Source organism: Euprymna scolopes, chromosome 9 (genome assembly GCF_053919585.1).
Source record: "Euprymna scolopes isolate OS-2025 chromosome 9, ASM5391958v1, whole genome shotgun sequence".
NCBI lineage: Eukaryota > Metazoa > Mollusca > Cephalopoda > Sepiida > Sepiolidae > Euprymna > Euprymna scolopes.
Genome location: NC_136490.1, coordinates 159,288,323 through 159,310,103, shown reverse-complemented (window position 1 = coordinate 159,310,103; position 21,781 = coordinate 159,288,323). Strand labels below are relative to the sequence as shown.

Below are 21,781 nucleotides of genomic sequence, written 5' to 3'. Positions count from 1 at the left end.
TTTTAAAAAAAATCGGAAAAAAACAAAACAAATAAAACAGCGAACGGACGTAAAACTTTTTAAAAACAATCGGATAAATTAAAAAAAAAAAAGGAAAAAAACAAAAACAACAACAAAAAAAAGACACAGCGAAAAGCGAAAAAAATGGTATAAATAACCTCGTTTCAATATTAAATGTTTAAAAATCGAGAAAAAAAATTCATATCTGATGATTGGGATTGCACCTGAAATCTTTTGATAACGACGCTGTCACTTAACCCATCGCGCTATAGACGCGTGGATGAAAGTAGGTCGGTTTTTATAACATTTAAAACAAATTCAATGTACAACGTCTTTTGCGCGTATTGACGCATGCGTAAAGGCACCTTGTCATGAAGATACAATTTTTTCACTCCTCCCTGTAAAAAAGAGAGCCGTTAAGGATGAAGGAATAGAATGTTTTTGCCCAATTTTTCGATATTTGTCTGTCGGAGGATCGAGCTTTAGAATGATAAAAAAAAAGAAAACACGAATGTGAGGAAAAAAAACCCAGAAAAATGAAACTTCTTTAAAAAAAAGCTGAAAAATAAAAACAAAAAAAAACATAGAACGTGAAAAATGGCTTAAATGACCCTGTTTCAATATTAAACCTTTAAAAATCGAAAAAAAAGACATCTCACTCCACGATTCGAACCCAAAACCTTTAGATAATGAGGCCGCGCTCTAATGAACTGAGCTAAGAGGACGTTAACCAAATTAGGTTGTTATTTTTAATATTAAGACTAAATCATGTTCCGACGTCATTTGCGCATGTGTAGAAGCGAACTTGTAATGAAAGGACGGTTTTTGCTGACCCCTCTCTGTAGAAAACTGATGATTTTAGGATGAAGGAACTAATGTTTTTGGCCAATTTTTCGATATTTGTCGGGCAAAGAATCGTGTTTTAAAATGATACCAATCTCGTTAAAATCCGTGCCCCGTGTCGAAAGATTTTGTGAGACATACAAACATACATACAAACATACATACATACTTACATACAAACACACATTTTTGCTTTTATATATATATAGATAAAACAGCATAGAAGCTGATTATCTCGCTTTGATCAGTTTACTGGCCAAATACGATTATCTCCCTTTATTTTTAAAATCTTTATTTTATTTAAATTAGGCGTTACTAAATATTCTAGCCGTTAAAAATATTCCATTGGCGTTCACTTGGAAAATTCTACATTTCGAGCATTTATAAGCTACATTCAACATCAAAATGAATGCTTTCGCGATAATTACGATTTTCAAAAGGCGAACCATTAGAAGATAAATATATATATATATATATTTAAAATTTTCTTAACAACATATTATTATAACCTTATATTTAAACCAAATTCAGTTTTATAATTTATTCTAATTTTTATTCTCAACCCAACTTACTTTGCTTATCAACATCAATAAGTAACTATTTTCCTTTGTATTTTAATATTTTCCAGATACATCTGCCTTAATTAAAAAATGCTAGGTTTATTTATGGTCTCTATTATAGAAAGAAACCACCCAATATTTTTGCTTATGAGGAGACTTTGTTTAAAAAAAAAACTATATGTTAAAATTATTGTCTATGACTTAATGTCTATCGCAATAAAAACACCGTTTCCGAAACGATCGTACAATTTATTGGCTTTGCTGTGTTCCTTCTTTTGAAACAGATTTTGAATTTTGAATTTGAATTTGAATTATGAATTATCAATCACCTTACTATATATATATACTCTGTATATGTATATATATATATATATATATATATACACACATATATATTAAACTATATACATACATATATATGCATGTATTTACATATCTATGCATATATACATATATGCATATATGTGTCTGTGCCATATATATATATATATATATATATATATATATATATATATATATATATATATATATATATATATAGATAGATAGATAGATAGATAGATAGATATTGTCACGGGTCAGTATGTTTGTATGACCTAGCATAATTATTCATACCAAACAAGAAGACATATCTTTAAAATATCAGCGTCACCCAGCGGGTTGTCGTACGACAAAGGCGGATTCTGCTTTTAACTCACTTTATTCTCACTGATTAAAAAGTATTAAATTAATAAGCATACCGAAAAACAAACTTAAAACAAAATACATCAAAACGGAGAAGTATAAAGTTGTTAAGTTTGAGGGTATGTGAACCATATTTTCATTGCAGAATGATGTATGCGGGGTTGTTCTTCATCTAACATTACTAGAGACTTAAAGAATGAAAAATGTAATTAGCTTAACTTTGTATGTCCTGGTTGACCTAATTTGTTCACTCGTAAATAAATGTTTATAACGGTATAAATAAAGTGGGAATTGATTCAAACACGCCTTTTACGTATTAGTTCAGTATCTGAGTAGATGCTAAATACCTCCAGATTGCAACATTCAGTATACCGTCATCTGTCTCAGAGAGTGGAGGCACTGAAAGCTGGTTAAACTAAGAGACTACCAAAAAATATACAATAACATACCAAAGTTGTTCCAAAAGTAAAGCTTTCTATTTTTGAAACTCCAAACATTAAAGGACTACGAAGGCGGGAGTGGTACCATTAAATTGAGCGACCTTTTGTGTTTCAGAATTTTTCTTTTTACATGGTTGCCACGATGTACTTTTGCTAGGAATTCAATGATGCATCTCTGCTTTGGACGCACGTAAATGACAGGGTTTGCTTTGTTAGAGTCTCACACCGTCAATATTTGAGAGAGACAGATGAAACTTTCAGGTCATGAATGCATATGTTCAGTTATAACAATGCAATTTGCTCTCCTCCCTTGTCTATTAAAGCGGAATAAAAATAGGAGTAATTACTTTTGGAACCTCCCTTGTAGTTAACTGAAAAATTAATGTACTTAACTTATTTTTTAACACAACGTTTGAGAATTAAAGAAGAACTTTAATAAAATATTCGAATATCTATGCATCTCTTGTAGCCATCAAGTGATTTTCCAGAAGTATGGCTGAAGTAAAATGAAATAAACGAAAGAATATAATAATAATTGTTTTACACTTCTACTGAGTTATGGCTGACAGCGCGAGAACAATATACCCTCGTGTATTAATTTAAGGAATTAGTTGGAAATTCCGTAAAGATTCCACAGTTAGCCGAGTTAACAAAAATGCATCTGAAGAATGTCGGAGTTTTCATCGGCTGAATTGTTGTGATAATAACCCCCCCCGCCCCCGATATGGGAATAACAGTTCGAATCTTCGAAATTAAATTAATATTTTTAAATTCAATTCGGCGAAAAGTAATGTACATCTTGGGTCTGAGATTTTTATTACTTATTTACAAAGGTTGTTCTAAATATAAAACCTCCTATTTTTTTTAACTCATAAACTAAAACGTTGAAGAACTGCGAAGACGAGAGTGGTATTATTAAAACGAGCGACCTTTTTGTTCTCCAGAATTTATTTTTCTACATAGTCGTTACTTTAGCCAATTTTTCCAGCAATGAACGATGCCTTTGCCACTCATATGTCTATCGCCAATTTAAAATTGGCAAATCCATCTCCGAATTTTGCCGACATCAACTGTATTGGCTTCGTAAATGTTCAACAGGCGCCGGTGAATGTTGATTGATTTATTTTTTTTTTACTGCATTGAGGAATTCAGTGACTTATCTCTGCTTCTGACACACATTCATGACAGTAGCTGTTTTCTTAGATTCGCACACCGTCAATATTTGCAACAGAGGAATAAAGCTTTCAGGTTATGAATGCATAAGTTCAGTCATCATAACAATGCAATTTGCAATCCTGTCTGATCTATTCAGGCGGGAAAACATGGGAGGCCTTACTTTTGGAATGCCCCTCTTATCTGGCCATCCCTATCGATAGTCATATTGATTGAATGTGTTTACAAATAAAGCTTTTTCCTGTGTCTGTGCTGATTTGCTGTTAAGTGCGTTCTACTCTAGTTGAGTAATAAAATACAATTGATGATTATGTTTTTCGGATCGTCATTAAGTCGCCGATCAGACATTCGTACAGACGGGCAAAGGCGGCAGTTAATTTAATCGTCTTTCGTTCGAGGAAGAATTTCCCGCTAAAATAATCCGAGGCGTTTGCGGCCATGTTTCAGTCCGGTGGGCGGCGGCAGACTGTCTCACAAAATAGCAAGTCACCTTGCTCGCCAACACAACATCAAAAGGGCGGAAGATGGCGTCATTGTTTGAGTTGGAAACCGCCATGTGTTTTATGGCTTTCTGTATTCGCGCACGTCTTTGTGCGTATGTATTTGTATGTGTGTGTGTGTGTGTGTGTGTGTGTGTGCGTGTGTATATATGTGTGCATGTGTCGGGCTGTTGGAGTACTTCTTTCAGTATAGAAAAATTACATGTTATAGTTCTCTGTTGCGAAAGTGTATTTTTAATATGATATTATCATGTTTGGCTCTTTTTTGTGTGTGTAAATATGTGCATCCGTAACCACACACACACACACACACACACACACACACACACACACACACACACACACACATACATATACATATATATATGCGCAGATCATAATGTTATAATCATAAGATCGCTCTCGCCGTCTTGCCATTTACGCTTTACATAAATGTTAATTTCAACTGCATTTTTCTCGCGTTAACGTTGGCCTTCGAGTTGTTTCTTGCCAGAAATTTGTCTGTTAAGGGGTCAAAGTTCAACGATCAAATTCTACCAACCTCCTCCGACAATTTTGGGTCTAAACACTTGAAATTTTAGATAAAGGTTCCTTGGACATTGATCTAACTTAATAACTTGATTTGAGCTCAAAACAATAAATGTTAAGGGGTCATAATAGGGGTCAAAGTTTTAAAAAATTGACCGTTTTTTTTTGCTCAGCATACACCTCCAAACACCCGGGCAACGCCGGGCACCCATGCTAGTATATATATATATATATATATATATATATATATATATATATATATATATATATATATATGTGTGTGTGTGTGTGTGTGTGTGTGTGTGTGTGTGTGTACGGTAAGCCAAAAGTATTAGGGAAATTCTTTAAAATGAGAATAATCGGGATAATTCAAAGCTTAATAAATGGGGTGAAGCTTATATACAAAGGTGGAAAGAAAAAAAAACGGCAATATATATATATATATATATATATATATATATATATATATATATAAAGATATATATATATATATATAAAATATATATATATATATATATATATATATAAAGATATATATATATAAAGATATATATACACATGGTGACCGCCAAGCGACCGTAAGCTGCTCTTTCTAAAGCTTATTAAAATCTATTAAAATCCGTTATTTCTGAACAACTTTACCCTGAAGTGTATTATGGTAAAAGCCGAATGATATAATACTTTTCTGTACATTTTTTTATCTCGCTTTTTGAAAATTAACCATAACTTTGAAAACATGGCTTTCCGTAGATGATGGTTGTGACGGTACCCGGAAAACTCGTCCCGGGAAAACTCGTTTCGGGAAAACTGGTCTCCGGAAAACTGGTCTCCGGAAAACTCGACTCCGGAAAACTCGTCCCTTTTCGCTAGATAGGAAAACTGGTCCCTTATTGAATAAATATCGATTGAAAACACATTTTATGATCGTTCTTGAAGGAGATATTGTTTTTTAAAATAGACTATAACCCCGCCCCATAATGTTTTTTAAAAATATTTTTTTTAAAATAAAATCGATTTTCTAAGTGCCCGTTTTCTACCTAACTGGCTATGTTCTTAGTGGTTTCACTTATTTTAAAGCGTTTATTATCTTCATACAAAGTTAATTACAATTTTTTTTTCTTATTTTAACGATGTTTATTGGAGTCATAAAAACAATAATAAAAAACAAAACAAAAAAATTAAAAAACAGGGAGCGATTCGATTCTTCGTTACTTTTTTGTTTTCGTTTTTTAATTATAATAGTTTTTTTTGTTGTTATGTTTTTATTTTCTCTCATACCAAATGCACTCATGCATTATTTAAAATTATAATTTTATCAATTATCAACATTTATTGTCGTCTTGTCAAATTTTGCAAAAATTAACTAATAAATTAAAAGCGAAATATTTTTTTGGTGCGAGAGATGCCATGTGCTAACAATCTCTCGTTAACTTTAATTTTTTAAATTTTTACTTCAAAATTCTAAAATCAATCATTAAGAGAAAAAAGTAATCACTAAATAAATTTATTAATCAATTTTATTGAAAAATCCGCTATCGTTTATCAAGAATCTTTTTAATTTCATTTTTTGTTGGTTCTTTTTCGGAGAGAGATATAGTTTTTACCCCCCTAAAATTTATTATTTTCTTTTTAAATTCTCGTTCTCACGTAACACTCGACATGTTTTTTGTTTATTTTCTGTGTTTGTTTTTCTTTACCGAATTAACGATTCCAAATATATTAAACAACAAAAAACATAGTCGGCGAGGTAGAAAAATCGATTTTACCCTTTTATAAACAACAGTAAATAAGTAAATTCTTTTTATATTAATATAAAAAAATATGCGGTCTCGTTTATGAACATAATAAACGCTTTAAAATAAGTGAAACCACTAAGAACTTAGCCAGTTAGGTATAAAACGGACACTTAGAAAATCGATTTTATTTTAAAAAAAAAAACCATTAAAGAAGTAAAAATATTTTTAAAACATTTAGTATTGTATAGTCTAAAAAATATAGTAATGTATAGTCTATTTTAAAAAAACAATATCTTCTTCAAGAACGATCATAAAATGTGTTTTCAATCGATATTTATTCAATAAGGGACCAGTTTTCCTACCTAGCGAAAAGGGACGAGTTTTCCGGAGTCGAGTTTTCCGGAGACGAGTTTTCCCGAGACGAGTTTTCCCGAGACGAGTTTTCCCGGGACCAGTTTTCCTAAATTCGGTTATGACATTCCAACCAGTTGCACCTATCCTAGAGGGTTACCCAAAACGGCCTTTTTAAGAGCCACCAGATTCTAATGAAAGTCTTTGTCAACTTGATTTATGCAATAAAGAATTGAGGGAAATACAGTATGATCTAGTTTGTGGAAAATATGCGGCTCATTGGTTATTATTAATTAGGAAATTAGAAAGGAAAAATGGTTTAATCATAAAATTAAAAACTGACTAAAAGTGATATTAAAACTGAAAAATATAATGCTAAAAATTTATGTCTGATGTAAAAATAGAAAAAGAGTAGGTTTTATTAACATTTAACGAGTATTAAGAAAAGTTTAAAGCTATGAGGAAAAAAATTATGAAGCGAAAATTAACATATTTCATCATAAATGACGTTTGTAATTATAATTTAATTCAATGATTTAAAAAAATGTATGTTCCTGTCTAGTTACATGAAAGTTCATAAAAATGCTTACATAAATATTTAGATGTGACTGGGTTTCACATACCTAAAATCCAAGAAGGCGGCGGTAAGCACATGGTTCCTAAAATGTACGAGATCGTGCTAAATAATTGAATTATTTGAATTTATTTAAATATAAGGCAATTATATTCTAATATTTTTTGCATATTCTTATAGCCAATCATAGTGAATTTATTTAGACATAAAATAGTTAGTTTAATTGATTCGAAAACCTTTTAAAAAATATTCATGTTTTGTTGACATTCGGCAGAAAATAGGTCAAACGCGTTTTTTAACAACTTTTTGTAAACTGTACGGGTTACGGTATCTTGAGAAAATTGTAATACACACCCTTTTTATCATTATTATTATTATTTTTTTTTTTGGTAGCGATTTTTTAAAAGCAATCTTTATGTACTGGTACATGAAAAGTTTACACGTTCTAAAATAAAAATTTTAATTTATTTGTAAAGTTTTAAAAGTATTTCTATTTTAACATTTTCGTAAAAAAAAACTCATTTTCATCTGAAAGATAATAATTATTGATAACATATTCTATGAATCTCACACTTCAAAACGCAAAAGATTAAAAAATTAAACACATTCAAATGTCTGATTTTAATCTTCGATATCGAAGGCACCCTGTGATTTTTTTTTAATTTTTCTTCACTCGGTTATCCTTCTACCACAAAATGAGTGTGTGCTAAGGTGATCGCTTGGACTTTAAGGGGTCGAACAAGGGACAAATGAGGAAGAGGGTATGAAGTCCACAAAAATATAATCATACAACTAATATGAAAAACAAGATAGGCGCATATAAAGTCCATTCTTTATTTATTAATCGGTGAAAATTTTATATTGATTAGATAATTACCTAAATTTGGTAAATTTTTAAAGACGGACGCTGTTACGAAAATAAATGACACTCCATAAATTTGGCGGTCACTAGATATATATTAATGCAAATAAATTTAATTGTTTATTCAAATACCTGGGTATAAAACATGTATATCCTGTACTCGTAACTTATGTAGTTTCCCATTGAACGCACAATGAAATCCTTATGCATTGCATATATCTTTATAGTGTTGTTTTTTTTTTCCTCTGTATTAATGGTCTGGAAAGGCCACAGGGGAGACAACCAAGCAAAGAAACACCATAGCAAAATTAATTCCAAAGCAGCAAAACTGAAGCTAGCCTGCCAGGACAATATATATACAAATGTAGGTAAATTTGAGCATATTTTATTAGTTTAAAAATAAAGTTTTATTTTTACCAATTGTCATAAAATTTCAACCATAGAATAATATTATAATCTTTAAAAAGCCTTTTTTAAAGATTATAATACTTTTCTATGGTTAAAATTTTATGGCAATTTGTAAAAAGAGGATTTATATTTTCAAACTAATAAAATTTGCCTAAATTTGCTTAAATTTGTATATATAGTGTCCTGTAACCAGCTTCAGTTTTGCTGCTTCGGTTGTCTCCTCTGTGGCCTTGCCAGGCCACTAATATATATAAGAAAAATTAAAGACTGTAAAAATATATTTTACAATTATTTATTGTTCGACAGGAGACTCAAAAAAGTATACTTATATTTCCTTAATCCGCGGAACAAAGAAATGCGTTATTGACATCAGAGGAAGTATATTAGCAAATGAATATTATAATATGAATTTCTTGGCATTAATTGAAAAAGCATTGCATGAAAATTAGACATTAATGCAAAAAAACATTTTTGTACAAAAGCTTTATAAAATGTGGAAAATTTAAAAAATCAGAGGATACATTTAAAGTCAAGGATTAAAAAATAGATGAAAAGATATGGAGAGATCCAGTATTATCGATACGAAAAGATGATAGAAGATAGTATTTATACGGATTATTATCAATTGGACCCTAAGCTAACATGAAAGGCTGTACATTTAAAGATTTGGAAAGGGGTTGTCCGTTTTATATGCAACGTTGTAGTAAATATGGAAAAAAGCTATATATTAAATATATAGATTTAGAAGGAAACTTTTTTGTATCAATGTGTTGTATAGTATGGTAGCTTAATGTCTAAGCGATAATAATCCGCAGAATTAGTTGGAAAAAGTCGAAAAGGTAAAAATATGTAAGGGGTGCCAATTTTTAGGGTGCACCCATGTTTGTGTTACGGAATGTATTGTATCAAAGAAAAGAAAACGAACGGATGGGGTGTCTGTAGTGCGAAGTGTTTTCAATGTAATAAAACACGAGCGAAAGGTTTTCGAGCGAAGCTGTTTGGTTTTCGATGTTGTTGCTCGTAGGATGCAATGTAGTATTCTATTATTACGACTGAATGTGTCTAAAACGGTGTTCGAAAGCTACATAAGATAGTGGCTATTAACCTAGATGTATTGAATGTGTATGCGGCATCTGTTGTTGCAAACCTACGATACGTTTGTCCAGAAAATATTTCCTGCGGCTACTTTATTAATATAGAGATACTGTCCTTGTCAGCACAAAATGAGGGAAGGGTTTCGATCATACACTGTCTCCGTTTTTTGTCCTGACTTCTTTGGAACATATAAATGAACTTGTACCAATTCGTTAAATTCATTTTCCCCACATTTACTCTACTTTACAAGACTAAATTCCACCCGATTGAATTGATCATATTTCTGCAGTATTCTGAATAACTATTGTAAAAGTCAAGTACTTCACTTGGCTCGGAATTTAAACCATCATTTATACATATGTGTATAGTTCTCTAAAACATCTTGCCTTGACTAAAACTTGCTTATATATTGTTTCAAATGATCTGAAATAACAGCAGAGGGAGACTCGATTTTGGAAATAGGGTACTATTATGAATATCTCCAGTAGGAGACATAACAGCGAGAGAGAGAGAGAGAGAGAGAGAGAGAGAGAGAGAGAGAGAGAGAGAGAGAGAGAGAGGATTTACTCTTTAAATAATTCATCAATTATTATGAATTTTGCAAAATGTGGCTTTATTTAGTTTAATTTAATTTCATGCAAAATGGACAAATACGGAGTGGCTGACTTCCGTAATTATCCAGAATCCAGATTTCTGTTAAATTTTATCAAACAATATCAGCAAATAAATATTCACAAAATTATAATTTTTAATGGATTTTTAAAACGTTTTTCATGGGGTATAATATATACTCAACCTCTAATTTAAGAATTAAAATTTATCGGATTTATAATGAATTTTACCCGTAGTCATTGTACACCAATTAAGCTGAATACTTTACATGAGATATATCTATATATGGTAAATTTAAAATAAAAATTGTCATAAAAACAAAAACTTATATTAACTACATTACCTAATCCGTCATTTGCATAACTATATTGGATAAGAGTTTTCGTAACACTTGAAACATATTTTGACACGCACCTTTCTTTTTTGTTAAAATGTAAATTTTTCTATAGAAATGAATATAATAAAATGCAGTTATGCCAGTATTTACGTACAAAGCAGATAAGGTACATTTTTCTGATCCATCAAATATAAGATCAACATTATGATATTAAATCTTATATCTAGAATCCTTATTTTAATGACAATCAAAAGCAGTGACATTATTTCGATTTTTTTTTTAAAAAGTCTATAATTTAATCTTTTCAAAGGAAAGTTACATTCTCTTGATTTTGCTTGATTCATCGTAATGTCTATTGATTAAATTTAATGCAAATCTTAAATATTTGATCTTTTAATGGGAGACAGTGCCCATATTCACCTTACTATATATATATATATATATATATATATATATATATATATATATATATGCGTGTGTGTGTGTGCATATATACATATATATATATATATATATATATATATATATATATATATATATATATATATATATATATATATAGTCATCCACATACAGTACTGTTTCGCTATATCACGTTGACAAGAAAGATCTTGTGGTTTTTAACTTTTAAATTCAAATGGACATATTTCCGCCCAAGCAAAAATTTTATTGATCGAAATGAGCACCATTAGAATGAACACAATTTGCCAACGCAAAACAAGTGTATTTATTCCAGTAATGTAAAAAAGTAATGTAAAAAAAAGTAATGTAAAAAAAAATAATGTAAAAAAGTAATGTAAAAAAGTAATGTAAAAAAATAATGTAAAAAAATAATGTAAAAAAAGTAATGTAAAAAAATAATGTAAAAAAAGTAATGTAAAAAAAGTAATGTAAAAAAAGTAATGTAAAAAAGTAATGTAAAAAAATAATGTAAAAAATAATGTAAAAAAAGTAATGTAAAAAAGTAATGTAAAAAAAATAATGTAAAAAAGTAATGTAAAAAAATAATGTAAAAAAGTAATGTAAAAAAAGTAATGTAAAAAAAATAATGTAAAAAAAGTAATGTAAAAAAAGTAATGTAAAAAAATAATGGTAAAAAATAATGTAAAAAAGTAATGTAAAAAAGTAATGTAAAAAAAGTAATGTAAAAAAATTAAAAAAAAATAATGTAAAAAAAATAATGTAAAAAAGTAATGTAAAAAAATAATGTAAAAAAAGTAATGTAAAAAAAGTAATGTAAAAAAAAATAATGTAAAAAAAGTAATGTAAAAAAAGTAATGTAAAAATCCTGCGTTCTGCTGGCGATAAAGTCATTGAAAGCGTTTTTCATATCGCTTAGGTTTTTGAAGCATTTCTCACGTAGAAAGTTGTCGAGATGCTCGAAAAGTGGTAGGCGATAGGTCACAGGTCTAGAGAGTATGGCAGATGAGGCGGAGTTTCATAGCCAAATTTGTTCAACTCCTGCAGGGTCGGTATAGCAATGTGCAGTCGGGTATTGTTGTGGAGGGGAATTGAGCTTATTCTGTTGGCCAATGCTGGGTGTTGTTATCAAAGTTTCAGCTGCATTTCATCCATTTGTGACAGTACTTCTCTGCCGTAATGGTTTCGCTTGCATTCAAACAACTTTAATAGACGAGACCAGTTGCAAACCACCAGACACTTACATGACTTTCTTTTGGTGCCACTCTGGCTTTGGGAATTATCGTGATGCTTCGTTTGCGTCTAACAACTGAACTGAGCGTCACCGGTTGTCCTAAAGAATTCACTTTTCATCGCAAGTCAAAACTCAGTCGAGAAATGGGTCGTTCTTGTTGGGTAATATATATATATATATATATATATATATATATATATATATATAGTAATTTAGGATAATGTATTTATGGAAGATAAGCTACACAGTGGTTTCCGCATTTTATCCCTGTATGGAATCGTCAGGCTAAAATGCATGGAATTCCTATTACCAGATGATTTCATAGACATGATAGACATGATATTCAAGTATTTGGTTTCTATTTTGTTCTCGCCATGGGTTAATGTTTTCAAAAGCCAATGGGAGGGCTTTTCTCATAGAAAGTTTCGGTTGACTTTTACTTTCTTTTCTTTTTTTCCTTTTTTGTAAAGTGATAACTCATTCTTTTTTGTGAATATGTCAAACCGATATTGGTCTATATATATATATGATAAATTTTTTGCTTTCATAAAATCGAAAAAAAAACCCTTTAACACAGATAATGAATAATCGCAAATTTTATTGTGATCGTTTGTTTATCATAGTATTTCGCTTGACAACAATTGTAACAAAGTTTTCCACATGAAAATGCACCGAGTTCACCTTGTGTAATCAAGCGCAAACAACAGCTGCCAGTTAAGAGTTATCGTAACCAACAAATAAATTAACGCTGTTTATTTATGATTAATCAAACAAGAATTTTAATAATTATTAGTTCAGTGACTAAATGTTACTTTTAATAACATAGACGCAACACAGAAAACAAAGTGAAAAAGAAGACGATAAAAACAAAGGAAAAGCGAGAGAAAACGGAATTTCATGTTATTTTTAAATAACCACAAAGATTTTAGAAGTACGAACAAAAATACAGAAGGGAAATAAAAGTGGTACTTAATGATGCCTGATATGGAGTTTAGGGAGTAGATTATATATATATATATATATATATATATATATATATATATATATATATATATGTATTGGCAGCAAGTAATTAGTCAAGCACGTCTGATTGAACACGACAGATTTATTCTTGTTTCCAATTTTGCTGGGTATCTTTTCAATTCGTCGAGCGTACTTTTTTTTTGTTTCAGCTTGCTATTGTATATAATGGCGGCCAAAATTTGTTTTTCAGCCATATTCTTCTCAAGCTCTTTTTTATCGATGCGTCCGATCGTTGTCAGGAGAGATTGTTGCTGTTGTCGTTTTCTTTTTCGTTTTTATGTTAGGCTTGGATTTAAAAAAAAATTAACCAATAAAATTTAAAGAAAAAATATATATAAATACACCAAACCTCAAAGGAAAGGAAAAAGAAAACGACAACAACAACAGTCACTCCTGATGATAATCGGATGCATCGATAGAAAGGCATTGAAAAGAATATGGCTGAATAACAACTTTTGGGCGCCATTATATACAATATGTCAACTGAAATATAAAAAAAAAACCCGCTTGGCGAATTGAAAAGATATCTAAAAAATCGAAAAACAGAATTTCAGTTTTCAATCAGACGTGCTTGAATATATATATATATATATATATATATATATATATATATATATATATATATATATATATATATCTTGGTGAGTTAGAAGAAGAGAGCAAATTCACTTCTATAAGAGGAGACTTATCGGGATAATATAAAGTTCAACAAAATTTTAATGAGCTAATATAGGCTACAAAATACTTTGGTATAAAGAGTCTCCTTTATTCCCCAACTAAATGTATGTATACCCTTATTGAATAAATGAATCATTCTATATATATATATATATATATATATATATATATATATATATATATATATACTAATATATAGGTTTTGTGACTTCATTTTCCACTCTTAACCTTAAAACTCTATGAAAACCATAAAACTCTATGAAAAATGCCAGTTGTATTTCAATTATTCTATTGCAATCATTGTATTATTTTGCTTCCAAGAATTTACTTAATATTTTTGTAGAGATCATCAGTTATTTACCATAATAAACTGTTTCGGGAATTTAAAAAAAGAAACAGTATTTTATCTTATGGTTTCATCTGTGTTGATCAACCTTTACCTTAAAAGGAACAAAATCGTTCCGGCTATCGGGTTTAGTTGTTTGCTGCAGATAAATTTTTTTAAATCTTTTTTCTTTTACTCGCCTTCACCCCAAATACGAAATATCGTCACTTGGACATGAGGGGATACTAATTTGGACCATATCTAGGAAAGATGAACAAGATGTTATACATTACATTTGAACTTCTGCATATCAGTCATGGAAGCAAGTAGCAGGAAGGAAATTCCAAAATTTAGCTATTGGAGAGAAAATGTTAGAGTAAAAAACTTTCTTGGTATTTAGGGACCTCAGCAGTGAAAGGGTGTGATCTTGTTGTTAAGCGTATTTGTCCGTTGAGAGAGCACAAGTGCAATGAGTTCATCGGAGCACATTCCATTAAATGCTTGTAAAACAGGCACAGGGATGCCCCATTGCGTCGATGGGACAGGGGTTGGAATCTAGTAAACAAAGTGGGATCTATTAGACTGGAGACCCCTTTTTTACCCTATCCAAGAGGGAGAGTATTGTGGTAGATGCATCAGCCCAGATGTGGCAATAATACTCCATGCATGAATGACTGTTGGCTTTGGAGAGGTTCAGTATATTCTCAGGTGTGGGTGGTTTTCTAGCACGATAGAGGAAGCCCACTTTCTCGCAGCAGCTCCAGCATGTTCAGTTCATATTTCCTGAATGTTAAGCCAAAGAGTTTGAAGGAAGAATTCTAAGGTAAGGAGTTATTTGTCATGGATATCGGTGGTTGGAGAGGCTTCTTGTAATTGTTAAAGTAGAGCAGCTTAGTCTCACTAGCATTAAATGTTACCATCCATTTACGGCCCCATTCCGCTACGGGCTGGAGGTTATATTCAAACGATTCAATCATTTTTTTGTTTAGATTTGTGTACATCCGTTTTTCCCTTATGCATGTTATGGAGCGTTGCATCATCAGCAAATATACCCATCTCAAACACAATATTATCGGGGAGGTCGTTAATAAATATAAGGAATAATAGCGTTCCAAAGATTGACCCGTGAGACCCTCCCACATTAATGTTATGCTGCTTGGATGAACGTCCATCAATTACATTCTAGATGGTTCTATTGTCTAAGAAAGATCTAATTATATTTAGTATTCGTCCAGAGCCCTTCATGCCAGACTTTGTCAAAAGCGTTGGATATATTAAAGTCTACAGCCCTGACATCAACTACCTTATCCAGCGCATGGTATATGCGTTGGGTGATGACTGTTAAAATATCTCCAGTAGAACGACATTGCCTAAATCCGTACTATTTGTCCGAGAGAAGATTAGCTTTTGTATGGTGGTGGATTGGTGGATTAGTGTTTGATTGATTAGCGTCTCAAAGATTATAGCAAAGAGGAGGAGGAGGAGGCTGATAGGGCGACAATTGAGAGGGTCAGTCCTTTCACTAGAATTCTTGTACAGAGATACAGCAGAGGCACCTTTCCAACTATTATGGAAGCAAGATTCAAAAAAGCATTTATTGTAGACTTTGGAAAGTACGAAGGCTAGCTCAGCTAAGCATTTCTTAATTAGTATAATAAGGATGAAATCAGGCCCACGCGTCTAGGAGATGTTTAAGTTTTTATGATATCGCGCATATGAGAAGGGATGTTTTTGAGATCATCTGTTTTGGTTTCCCTCCGCATAGGGAAATTGGAAGAGAGTTGTTTGTTGATTCTTAGGAAGCAGATCGCCAGGCAAGCAGTTCAGTTTTCTCGCGCATGCCGTGCATGCAACTTTGTGGTTGTTGGATAGTGGAGGAATTACTGATTGCGCTTTATTCACTACACTATTATAAATTTTCCATAAATCGCAAGTTCCTATCTTCTGCGATTCTATGTGTTTCTGGTTATTTCAGCATGCCTTCTTTTGGCTATTTCTTTCTTACTGTGATTTCTTGTATCTATAAATTTTTGCCTATTTGTATTTAGCTTATGGCGTATGAACCAGTGGAGTGCATGCCACCGTTGTGCGCTGGCAGCTACACAATTTGTGATGAACCATGGGAATGAGTGGGGCTTGCTTTAATACTTCTGTGATGGGACATGTGCTTCAATGCCCGCTTCGCACTATTCAGTTGTCTTATAGGCACACTGTTCAGCAGAAAATAATATTGGTACATGGTGCATCTCTGATATGTTCTCTGAGAGCTTCCCAGTCAACTTGTCATTGTCAGCCAGGACATTAGAGTGGAATTCGGGATGGAAAAGTGTGCACTACTGGAAATGAAAAGAGGAAAACTAGTGATATCAGATGGTACTGGACTGGCCAAACCAAGAGAAAATGGGCACGCTTAGAGAATATGACACATACAAATATTTAAGTGTTCGGAAAGCAGACACCATCAAATCTACAGAAAGTAAAGAGAAAATTGGAAAAAGTATTTTAGAAGAGCAAGAAAACTCTTAGTAACAAAGCTATATAGTAAACATCTGGGCAGTATAGCTAATAAAGTACTGGGACATTCGTAGGCTGGGCATAAGAGAAACTTAGGCATCTTGAGCAGAGGACTAGGAAATTAATATCGATGCGTTACACACAAAAGACGATTCTAAACGACTCTGTATGAAAAGGAACGAACGGGGGAAGAGGAGTAATAAGTGTAAAAGATTATGTAGGAAGCAAATAAAGAGAAAACTACATGAGCCAGAACACAGAAAGACTGATCAGCACAACGAGAGACACCATCAGGAAGAATACAGATATGAAGCAACGAAAAACAAAGATACAAGAAAAAAAGAGAAGAGAAAACATAGATGTTTCATAAAAATGACAAAAGAAGGTAACCTCGTAAACACCTGGACGTGGCTAAGGACAGAACACATGAACAGAGAAACAGAATCTCTGCCGTTAACTGCACAGGACAATGCGATTTGAACGAACCACACCAAAGCTAAAATAGACAAAACACAGAGAAATAGTAAATGTAGACTTTGTGGACAAAAAAGATGAAACGAGAAAGCATGTAATTAGCGAATGCAGTAAATTAGCCCAAAAAAGAATACAAGGACAGACACGACGATATAGGGATGGCAGTGCACTGGGGGTTATGAAGACGACTGCATCTCGAACACGCAAACAAGCTGGAGACTATATTGGAAATTGAAAACTACAAAATACTTTGGGACATGGAGATTCAAACAGATAATCCCATCCAAGCCAGACGACAGGACCTCATTATAATCAACAAGAAAAAAAGATCTTGTTGAATTATAGATTTTGCCGTCACAGCAGCAATATGGTGAAGAGCCAAGAGACAGAAACGCTAAATAACTATATGGAATTTGCCAGAGAACTCACAGGAATATGGAACCTGAAGAAAATCAACATAATACCAATAATTATAGGAACATTAGAAACAACTCCAAAGAATTTGGAAATAATACTAGAAGAAATCGATTCAAGGGGAAGGCTCAGACTATGCAACGAACAGAAACAACCGAAATCTTAAAGAAAATCCTCGAATGTGGAATCTGATTTACAAGATTAAAAATCGTTAACATGGCATATAGACAATACAAGAGCAATAAAACAAAAAATCAAATCAAGAAAACTATGAAGTTGTATGCGGACTACTTTCTCCATTTCACATCTCCCTCTCCCTCTTACGTCCCTCACTTTTCCCTTCCTCCTGTCCATAATCCTCACCCCCCTCACCCCTTCAAAAATGTCGAAACAAAAAAGAGTCAAGGAGGAGTGAAAGCACTTATCAGATCTTCACTGGATTAGTGCGATCTGGAACGTTGAAGAGGCTTATTGTCATCCAAATTACGGCGAAGACCAATAGTCACTATCAGAGAGAAGTCAATGGCAAGCGACTCTTGCGATGCGCAAATTTATTTGAAAATGTTGTCGACAGAGGCGAGGATTAATGACAATCTGGGGAGATTTTCTGTCACCCAGACTCAAGTCATCTAGTTATTTTAGAATTAATTTTACAAAATATTTTTCATAGGTTTCTGTTTCGGTTTCGATTATAGCTGAAGGAACTCAAGCTATGTATATATATATATATTGTTTTTTTTTTTTCAGAAGTTTTAGTTTCAATTTTGATTCAAGCTGATGCACCTGTCATATAGATATATCTTTTTAAATTTTTGAAATCACAACTTTATGATATGCTAGCAGGACCCGTGTACCGTTGTAATGAAATTGTTAACTCTGTTATTTTTACCATGCGTACTCGAATATAATTCACTATAAATGAACTGAAAAAAAAACACAACACTAAAACAGTAAATAAAATAAGAACACAATACAGTAAACATAAATCCATGTCAGAAAATATGTAGGATGGCGAATGCTGCATTAATTTTAGTATTTATTTTAGTTCATTTACGCAGTTACAAGAAAAGATGTTCCTGTTATTATTTTAGTAAGAACGAATTACTAGTTCGATCAATGTGCAGTGATTGGTCAACTTGCAAAGTGTATTTATCCGAAAGCCGGTCTTTACGTGGGGTTGTTGGAAAATAAGAAATAACCTAACCTCTCCCTACTAAGAACGGCCTTTTCATGCTGAACAACCAGGAAACAATGAAGGGGGGGTCATATAATGAATATGTGAATTGTTTGCTTTGATAGAATAGCGCTTACTTGTTGGCATTTATCTAAAAACCTGGTCGATAGCTCCCCCACCGAGCAAATTAGGCACAAGGCCGATTTTTAATGTGAGGAGTGAAGGTGAAATGGGGACCAAATCCCCGGGGAGTAGAGGAGCTGGATAGTGACAATTGGTATGAAGGGTTGCCCCTACATTGCTAAGGTCATATATGAAGTATTGTGGCCCCCACATATGGTCTTTGCTTGCAGTATCTGCCGGTACATATATCATACTTTGATATTGGTCAAAAGGCCAAGAAAAGGGTATTTATTTGCTGTCCCACCAAACAAATTAGACACAAGTCCGATTTTTTTTCAGGAGTAAAGGGAAATGGGGACCACCTCCCCGGGGACTAGGGAAGCTCGATAGTGACAATTGGTATGAAGGGTTGGTATATATTTGCTCCCCCACCAAACAAATTAGGCATAAGGCCGATTTTTAATGTGAGGAGTGAAAGTGAAAGCGGAGTAGGGGAGCTGGATAGTGACAATTGGTATGAAGGGTTGCCCCTACATTGACCAAGGTCTTATATGTGGGGTTGATATTTGTTTGCTCCCCACCGAGCAAATTAGGCACAAGACCGATTTTTAATGTGAGGATTGAAGGGGAAATGGGGACCAGCTCCGTGGGGAGTAGAGGAGCTGTGTAGTGACAATTGGCATGAAGGGTTGCCTCTACATTGACCAAGATATGGTCTTTGCTTGCAGTATATGTCGGAACAGATACTACACTTTGATCTTGGCCAAAAGGCAAAGAAAAGGGTATTTATTTGCTCTCCTTCCGAGCAAATTAGGCACAAGCCGATTTTTAATGTGAGGAGTGAAGAGTAAATGGGGACCAACTCCCCTAGGAGTAGGGGAGCTGATTGTGACAATTGGTATGAAGGGTTGGTATATATTTGATCCCCCACGGAGCAAATTAGGCACAAGGCCGATATTAAATATGAAGAGTAAAGGGGCAATAAGGACCAGCTCCCCAGGGAGTTAGGGATCTTAATTGTGGGGTTTCCCCCATATATGGTCTTTGCTTGCAGTATTTGCCGGACAGATACTACACTTTGATCTTGACCAAAAAGCCAAGAAAAGCTGTATTTATTTGCTTCCCCACCAAGCAAATTAGTCACAAGGTCAATCTTTAATGTGAGGAGTTAATAAGAAATGGGGACCAACTCCCCGGGGAGTAGGGGAGCTGGAAAGTGACAATTAGTATGAAGGGTTGCCCTACATTGACCATGGTCTTCTATGTGATGTTGCCCCAACATATGGTCTTTACTTGCAGTATTTGCCGGAACAGATACTACACTTTGATCTTGGCCAAAAGGGCATTTATTTGCTTCACCACCAAGCAAATCAGGCACAAGGCCAATTTTATGTGAGGAGTGAAAGGGAAATGGGGACCAACTCCCCGGGGAGTAAGGGAGCTGGATAGTGACAATTGGTATGAAGTGTTGACCGTACATTGACCAAGGTCTGATATGTGGGGTTCGTATTTATTTGCTCCCCCACCGAGCAAATTAGACACAAGGCCGATTTTTAATGTTAGGAGTGAAGGGGAAATGGGGACCAAATTCCCGGGGAGTAGGGGAGCTGGATAGTGACAATTGGTATGAAGGGTTGGTATTTATTTACTCCCGCACCGACAAAATTAGGCACAAGGCCGATTTTTAATGTGAGGAGTTACGGGAAAATGGGGACCAACTCCCCGGGGAGTAGGGGAGTTGGATAGTGACAATTGGTATGAATGGTTGCCCCTACATTTACCAAGGTCTTATATGTCGGATTGTCCCCACATATGGTCTTGGCTTGCAGTATTTGTTCCGGCAGATACCACACTTTTATCTTGGCCTAAAGCCAAGAAAAACTTAAAAAGCTAAGGACAGCATCTATTAAAAACAGACCTTTGATCTTAACCAAAAATGCCAAGCACAAAAATGTTACGGACAGACCGACAGACCGATGTAGTGACTTAAGTTCACTTATGTAGTGAAATATAATAGGTGACCTTTTGGCTTTGTTTGATAAGAGTCTTACTGTTGAATTTCCTTTGAAATTAATTAAATCTTTGCAAACCTGTCTTAATATTGTATGTTCGCAGTTTGAGGCATCACTAACAGAATAAAACTACAAAATGCATGAAAATGTTGCCCTAAATCTATATATCTATAAAAGTGAACGTGTCTGTGTGTCTGTCTGTGTGTCTGTCTGTGTACATTTCCCTACTCAATAACTCTGTTAATTTTAAGTCTACAGACTCGAAATTTGATATACAGATTACTGAGATTTGGGAAAATCTTTGTAATTCATTTTCGGCCAGAAATTTGGCTGTCAGCGGGCCAAAGTTTAACTATATGACCTGTGAGAACTCTATCAAACTCCTCCGCCAATTTTGGGTCTAAACACCTGAAATTTTAGATATAGGTTCCTTTGACACCAATCTAAATTAATAACTTGATGTACGCCCAAAACAATAAATGTTAAGGGGTCCTAATAGGGGTAAAAGTTTTAAAAGATTGACCCCTGTGGTCTCTACCAAGTTACTCAAACAATTTCTGGTTTAAACATTTGAAATTTTACATAAAGGGTATTCAGAGATAGGACAACCTTTTTAGTCGGTTTGGGTCCAAAATCTTTAGTTACCAATATATAAATGTATGTATGTATGTATGTATGTATGTATGC

At 33.2% G+C, this 21,781-nt stretch overlaps 1 pseudogene; it reads right to left on the bottom strand.

The window, feature by feature from the left end:
• Nucleotides 1-19,715: 19,715 nt before the first annotated feature.
• LOC145285385 (U2 spliceosomal RNA) lies at nt 19,716-19,866 on the bottom strand (annotated as a pseudogene).
• Nucleotides 19,867-21,781: the final 1,915 nt, after the last annotated feature.